The following is an 8,752-nucleotide window of genomic DNA, read 5'->3' on the forward strand; positions in this document are numbered from 1 at the left end:
AATGGCATCTTAGAGGTTTCTTGTCTCATAGTACCATGCCAAGGCTTTTTTAAATCTTTTTATATTTTTTTATTTATATATTTCTCTCTCTTTTTACCCTGCAGGTCCTTTACATTTAGTGTTTTATGTAAATGAGTGAATCTCCACATCCATATCCTGCTGTGAATGTCTTTCTGTATGCTATGAATATGTGTTGCTCTGATTGGTTGACAAATAAAGCCATTTGGTCTATGGCAAGGCAGCCTAGAGGCAGGCGGGAAATCCAAACAGATAGACAGGAAGAGAAAGGAGAGGCAAGGCAGACATTGCAAGCCACTACCAGGAGAAGCAAGATGTAAAGGTACCGGTAAGCCACAAGCCACGTGGCAAAGTATAGATTTATAGAAATGGGTTAATTTAAGATATAACAGCTAGCTAGCAAGAAGCCTGCCATGGCCATAGTTTAAAAATAATATAAGCCTGTGTGTGTTTATTTGGGACCAAGCAGCTACAGAACATGAGTGGAAGAGATTCCGCAGGACCATAGAAAAAACTTCTGGCTACAATATCTGGGTTTTTGTGCCTTTTCTTGGGCTCTTTTTCTTCCATTTGTTTGCTTTGTCCTATTCTAGTGTGGTTTTGTTCTAATCTTATTCTATTTTATTTCATTTTACTGTTATCCCTTAGAAGCCTGTTTGTTTTCTAATGAGAGACAGATCTGGAGTGGATCCAGATGGAAGGATAAGTGGGAGGACCTGGGAGGAGGAGAGGGAGGGAAAACCATAATCAGGATGTATTATATGAGGAAAAAATATTTTCAATACCAGGAAAAAATTTAAAAATATAAAGGAAAGAAAATCCAAACTGAAACAATGCTGAAAATGAAAAAATAAAAACCTCAGTAGAAAGCCTCACCAACAAAATGGATCATGTCAAAAACAGCAGGTATCTCCTAATAGGTTGACCACACTCCTGTAGAAGGCCACATGTCCAAGAATATAAGAACAATACAAACTGAACTTGATGGGTTAAAAAAGAAGGAGAAGATGCAAAGTTGGGTAGGTAGGGGAAGGAGCAAAATGGAGGATGAACATACAAACATGAATATGGCCAAGGTCATTGTATGTAATTCTCAAAGAGCTAATTTAAAAAAAGAAAATCGGCAAGAGAGAGGAGGGATTATATGGGCAAAAGATATTGAGACCATGATTGGAAAAAGCATAGGGACAAATAGCCAAACTAGTGGAAACACATGAACTGTGAACCAATAGCTGAGGAGCCCCCATGGAACTGGACCAGGCCCTCTGGATAAGTGAGACAGTTGATTAGCTTGAACTGTTTAGGAAGCCCCCAGGCAGTGGGACCAGGACCTGTCCTTGGTGCATGGGCTGGCTATTTGGAAGCTAGAGCCTATGCTGAGACACTTTGCTAAGCCTTGGTGTAGGGAGGAGGGAACTGAACCTGCCTCAGCTGAATCTACCAGGCTGGGCTGACTCCCCAGGGGAGACCTTGCCTTGGAGGAAGTGGGAATGGGGAGAGGATTGGGGGGAAAGGCTGGGGGTGGGAAGAGGGAGGACAGGGGGATCCATGGCTGTTATGTAAAATTAAATTAATTATAAAATAAAAATATTTTAAAAAAAGAAATTCCTACAATTAATAAAAGTTTATTCATATAATTTTTAATTAAATGATAGTAGATGTCTATCTAATGTGTCTACCTCTATGTCCCACCAGGAAAGGGAAGGGAGAAATTAAAACAGTAATTTATTATTTTTAAATTTAAAACAGTAATGTATTATTTTATATTAAAATGTTCAATATTTATGATATATTAAAGGTTTTATTCTTTGAAACTATCTAAATTTATGAATACAAACCATATCAATTTAAGAAATATTTAAGGTGTACAAAATTTTTCAAAATATTTATAGGACATGAAAATCATATCAATTTAAGAAATATGTAAGGGAATATACAATTTTTCAATTTTTTTAGGACAGGAAAGATCAAAAACCTTGATGATCACTGTTTTTTTTTTTTATTTTTTATTTTTTGGTTGAACAATACAATCAAAACCAAGCTGTGGACTTGGAACCCTTTCCCAATATTTAGTCATTATGTGTGGAAAAAAAAACTTAAATAAGGGGGCTGGAGAAATGGCTCAGAGGTTAAGAACACTGGCTGTTCTTCCAGAGGTCCTGAGTTCATTTCCCAGCAACCACATGGTGGCTCACAACCATCTGTAATGAGATCTGGTGCCCTCTTGTGGCCTGCAGGCCGAACACTCACTGTATACATGATAAATAAATAAAATAAAATAAAATAAACTTAAATAAGAAAAAAAGAAGTCCAAAAAAATCATTTAAAAGAATTTACGTTTAACCAAAAAAAGAAAGAAAGAAACTGTGACAAACTGGCCACAGCCCAGTCTGTAAATGCTTATTCATAAGCAGGAAGACCTGTGTTTAAAGTCAGAACTCACATTAAAAAATGATAGGCAGGGTAATATGCACTTTTTTAATTTTTTGCTATTTATTTTATTTTTTGAAATTATAACTGCATTTTCCACCTCCTTTTCCTCTCTCTAAACCTTCCCATAAACCCCTCCCTGCTCTCTTTCACATTCATGGCCTCTTTCCATTAATTGTTCAGGCCAGCAAAACAACCTGTCTCACATAAAGATTAACGGGCACCTAAAAACAACAACCAAGGTTGTACTTTGGCCTTCACATACATGCACATTTGTGCACACACACCCACACCCACAGAGAGGGTATGAAGAGAAGTAACATTTCAGTTACATGTGTATATGTGTACTCAAAACCGCTAATTATCCTGATTTCTATATCTAGTAATCCCAAATATCTTCATTTGATCCAACTGTGCTCTTGAAACTTGTGATGTCCCCATACAAATGGCCTCATTTAAGCCACCATTTCCATATTGATCTGCATGTATATCATACAGCCATCAAAATTATGGCTGTAAGAGAAAAACAATGAAAGCATGAAATTTGCAGGCAAATGGATGGAACTAGAAAAAATCATCCTGAGTGAGGTAACCCAAACCCAGAAAGACAGTCATGGTATGTACTCACTCATAAGTGGATTCTAGATATAAAATAAAGAACAATCAGACCACAACCCATAGAACCATGGAGGCTATATATATAGCATGGAGGTCCCTTGGACGACTGTGACTTATAATAAATTTCGGTTTTACTCAATTATTGAAAAAAATTAGCCAAATGAATGGAAACACATGAACTATGAATTAAAGACTGAGGGGCCCCCAGCTGGATCAGGCCCTCTGAATAGGTGAGACAGTTGAATGGCTTGATCAGTTTGGGAAGCAACTAGGCAGTGGGACCAAGTCCTGTGCCCATTGCATGAGTTGGCTGTTTGAAACCTGGAGCTTATACAGGGACATTTGGCTCAGTCTGGGAGGAAGGGACTGGACCTGCCTGGACTGAGTCTACCAGGTTGATTGCAGTCCTCGGGGGAGGATTTGCCCTGGAGGAGGAGGTGGGAATGGGGGGGGGGGGCTGGGGGTAAGGGGAAGTGGTGGGAGGGGGGAAAATAGGGGAACCCGTGGCTGATATGTAGAACTGAATGGTATTGTAAAATAAGTAAAAAAATAAAATAAAATAAAAATAAAATAGTCTGCTATAGAAACTAAGACAAATACTTTAAAAAAATTATGGCTGTAATTACTTTACTTAACTTCTATGTTGATCATATTTGTTAAATTTAAATAATCAAGCTTTTGCCTGGACTCATGACTACCACCTAACCTGTTCTTAGGGAGTTCAAACCCACTGATAGCAAGTCTAGTGATCTCTGTCCCAGGAAGTCCAACCAGGTATTCATCTTTTGAGCTATCACAAGAATAACTATTCAGGTTAAACTTCAGGGTGCCAGTAACAGACATTATGTTGTCTGCCTACCAAATAACATCCTAACACTTCAGCAATGTGTGGTGTTCAGTTGTATGTGTCAAGTTGGTAGAGCCAAGGGTTAAAATTAGATGTTGCTTCTGGATGTATCTGTGGAGTGTTTCTGGAGAAGATCAACACCTGTATTAGTTACTTTTCACATTGTGATGACAAAATACCTATGTTTGTACACTGAAGACTCATGACCACTTAAGTTTCTAGTACCTTCTTGAGAATCAAGAATGTAAGACATGAGTCTGTGGGAACATTTCATATTCAAACTGTAACAATGTGTGAAGGCCTGAGGACCAAGAACATAGCTCGTATTCAAATGACTGCAGCCCTCCTCTGCCTTTTCTTCTATTTAGGCTCTGGATGGAAGACTGGCACCAAACATGCAGGAAGAGCCACATGCTTTACCCAGTTCTTCCGATGCTATGATATTCAGTCTTCACTATCAACTTGATGAGATTTAGAATCACCTAGAGGACACACCCCTGAGTATGTTTGTGAGAATGTTTCCAGAGAGATTTAATTGAGATGTTGGGGAATGTTATTTTAAGGTGTGTTGCTTTTGTTTATGTTGCATTTGCTTAACTCTGTTAAGCTGTGTTACTTTACCTGTCTAAAATACCTGATGGTCTAATAAAGAACTGAATGACCAACAGAGAGGCAGGAAAAAGGATAGGTGGGGCTGGCAGGCAGAGAAAATAAATAAAAGGAGAAATCTGGGAGAGAAGGAAGTAGCCAGAGAAGGAGGAGAACTCCAGGGGCCAGCGACCCAGCTACACAGCAAGCCATGGAGCAAGAAATAAAGAAAAGTATACAGGAATAGAGAAAGATAAAAGCCCTGAGGCCAAAGATAAATGGGATAATTTAAATTAAGGAAAGCTGGCAAGAAACAAGCCAAGCTAAAGCCAAGCATTTATAATTAAGAATAAGCTTCTGTGTGAGATTTATTTGGAAGCTGGGTGGTGGGACCCCTAAAAAAAGCAAAAACAACCAACAACACAAAGGCACAATTCTAAATCTGAGTGGTACCATGCCATGGGCTAAGGTCTCAGAATCAAAAGCAGAAAGCAGAGGCCCTGGTACTCATCTCTCTCTACTTCCTGACTGGACAGTTGTTCACACTCCTGCTACCGTTCCTTCCCTGCCTCAATGACTGCATCCCAAAACTGAGCCTAAAGGAGTCCTTACTTCCTTAAGCAGTTTAGAAGCTCCACCACTGGCTGTTTGGCTCGTGGGCCTTTGAACACATCACCTGTTGTCTTGGTTCTCAGGCTTGCAAACACTAGATCCAGGGACTTCTCAGCATCCCATCAAAGGAACCAATTCCTAAACTTATACATGTGTAAACATCATTTGTCCTATTTGTCTGAAGAGCCCTGGCTCATGCATAGGGCACTGGAGGCTTGTCACAGATGGCTCTCAATTAGCCTTTCCAAAATTACTTCTCAAAACTACATTTGTGTTCCTTGCATTCCAGCCAAAATCAAATTTTGTTATTATATTCCATTGGGTGTAATTATCATTATTATGTAGCATTTACAAAGAGCCTAAACCCTTGTGCCAGGCATATCAATATTTTCAAAACTAATATTGCAGGAAAGCTTTTTAGGAAATAGTAGATCCAGGTAAGAAAAGGTCCTTCCTGCTCATATAAATTTGTTTGCTTGTTTAACAAAATTAAATAAATGTCAGTTTGCCTTTAGAGAAAAGGCCTTCTCAGAGGCCTCTTTTGGCTAATATTTAGTTAGTCTCTGAAATTTTCCCTGGCTTATTTGCTTATTGGGGGACCCTTTGCCCCAGTGTATGTTCGCATTTGCAGAGCACAGCTTTTCCCAGGAGTTTTAGATGATGCCAGGCCACCTTCTCTCCAACCCTTTCTTCACACTTCTCCTTCCCTAGTGACTCATGAGTCATCCTTGGCTTTTCTCCATGCAGCCAAAGCCTTGCCATCCTTTTACACACACCTCTCCACTGAGCCTCACCCTGGGCCTCTCGGTCTTGTTTCCCACAGTTTTTCTACCATACCCCTCCTCACACCATCCTTAATTCCTATCTTCTTCACCAAGTGCTAAGCAAAACCCAAACAATGGTTCTTTGTAGGTACCCTACCAAAAGAAAATCATGACACAGAATATGTTCAATAATTTTTTCCCCCCGACTATAATGATTGACACTTTAAAGCATAAATCAACAAAGCCGAACTTCTAATGATCTAACACATATGGTCTGGCTTTTCCATTTATTGAGTGACCCTAAAAATTTGCAAAATTCAATAAGCACTGGTATGCTGTGTCCAAGCCAAGTTTCCTTGAGCAATTACTGGCAAGTAACACTGTGGACTAAAGGTGGAGGGAGGGGAGCCATTGCCTCATTAATTCAGCTTAATGCATTTCTGGATGAGAAGTGATTTCATGAGTCAGACCGTCTCCCCTATGGCATCAGTAGCCACCTTGTACAACGTATTAATGAAAAGCTGCCATTCAAAATGGCAGCAAAGGAAGGATCCAACTCTAGCCCCTGCTGAGTTTGGGGACCAGATGAATTTCTACAAACCAGGTTGACATTGAGGCAAATGTTTGTTCTGGCTTGACAGCCAAGTCATCAAAAAGAGAACTCACATTTTCCCCTGCCTTTTCAATCCCTCTAATGGCTTAACAGACATTACAATTCAATAAGCCAGAGGATGTCTATTAAGCAGTAACTATACTCCCAGCACAACCAGGTGTATTGCCAGTGTCTTTAAGAGTAATTCCAACAAAAATAACCCTACAGAGATATGCAGATGGTCTTGTCTATACCATGCATACTCTTCTTCCTCCTTAAAAAACGTAGTCCATGTTCACTAGAAGCAGAAATGCATCTAAGTGAAACCCCAAGTTTCTCCACCTCTGTTTCAACTGGACATAACCATGAGGTTAGTTTTGGCCAAGGACAGCTGGGTGTGGTCTTCCAGGGAGTTTGTTTAAAGCAGCTGATGTAATCAGGAAGGTTATCCTTTGCCCTTCCTCCCATCCTTTGCCCTGCTACTAAGATGCTTCTGTAATACCTGCAGTTCTAACAGCCATCTTGGACCAGAGGTAACCTTGAGATCAAAGTCTGCATGCCTACACTGGTCTTCTTTCACTTTAGAAGGCAAACTTTTAAAAATAAATTATTACTTGACCTTTTATCTATTATGAAGAATTTGTCTCAGCTGTGTAATCTGTAATAACAATATTCTGGGTATCTTAAATCATCAATTTACTGTGTACAGTTCTGAAGGTTGAAGAACAAGGTTGGAAAGACAGTCCAGCAGCTGCTTTTCTACTGTGTCCTCACATGGTGGGGGAGAGCTCTCTCTTCTCTCCTTCCAAGCCCACCTCTCCTACTGGATCAGGATCCTGCCTTTAGGACCTTATTTGACCTTATTTACCTCCTCAAAAAGCCCTATTTCCAGATAGAGTCACATTGAAGATACTGGTACAATATATCGATTTTCAGGGACACAGTTCAGTCCATGTAAGCGATAAGCTGAATTCTCGTCCCTTGTACTTAGCAATTACATGACCCACTGAAACTCGGCCTGAAATCCCAAGTCAGCATTATCTGGGGCTGATGGTGAGCCCTCCTGGTGCATACTGCCTACTTGCTATGGGTCTCTCCTGACTTTGACATATGCTTTGGGACCTTTCATCAAGGCAAACACCGGGAGTTTCTCTGCTCACATCTAGATTTCAGTCACCTACGTTTCAACCTTGTTCACAGTTCTTTTCTCTGCATGCTGGTTTGGTTGTAAGGCCCCCTGATGATTCAAGGGAAGAAATTGTAATAGCCCATAATATTGCAAAGACTTGACAGCAAAGCTGAACTTATGCTTTAACAATACTCTTGAGAAAGGAAATCTACAAGTCTGCCTGCAGGCAGGTCAATGCCAAGGCCACTACATATAACTGTATAGGCTGTATGCACCACCATTTACAGTGTGAGTTATCACTCATCTATGTGTGGTCTGTACTGTGGGAAGGGTGTGGGTATGTACACTCATGCTTCTGCTAAGACGCAGAAATCAGAATGCGACTAGGAATATTGCTAGCCCCATTGATGCTAAAGTAAGAAGGAAAGGGGAACAGGAAAACGTGGTTAATGCCTACTAAGGGAAACTGAGATTTGAGAAATTAGAAGGATAGGTATTGTTAGCATGCAGGTATAAACAGTCATAGGGTAAGATATGAAAGAGTCGTTACTATCATTCATAGTGATTACACTAATTGTATATCATTATTATGAGACAGTCATCCATGTTTCTCTTCTAATATAACTCCCTCTATGGCAGAAATTATTATAAACACCATTTAATATAGGAATAAATGAAGATTTGGCAGTCAAGAGATTTCCCAAGATGTGCTAGTCTGCAAGGGAAGAGCAGGCTTTAGAACTAAGATTCCTGTCCCAAAGCCATGTGCTTGAGTTGGGCATGATGCATGATGATAGAGCACTTGCCTACCAAAGCTAGACTCCTATTGAAACACAGTTACAGTCTGGGTGCTAAGCATATTCTCATTTTCATTCATTACTATGCAAAGTCAGAAAAATCTATAGCATTTTTCCAGGGATGACAGCAGATGCTGAACTTTGAACTTAAGGCTGGATCCTGGGCTCCTTCCATCACTATCATATTATATTTCTTAAAAAATCCCTGTTCACACCTTCAGAAATCGTTCACCCAACACCAACCACAGGGGTTCTTTTCTTCCATTGGGGAAAAAAGTTCTTTAAAAAAATCTAGATTATAAAGGATATAATGCTACAGTGAGGAGTGTCATCTAAGAATTTGTTCCTTTTTTATTG

The sequence above is a fragment of the Peromyscus leucopus genome, chromosome 20 (assembly GCF_004664715.2).
Source record: "Peromyscus leucopus breed LL Stock chromosome 20, UCI_PerLeu_2.1, whole genome shotgun sequence".
NCBI classification, from domain to species: domain Eukaryota; kingdom Metazoa; phylum Chordata; class Mammalia; order Rodentia; family Cricetidae; genus Peromyscus; species Peromyscus leucopus.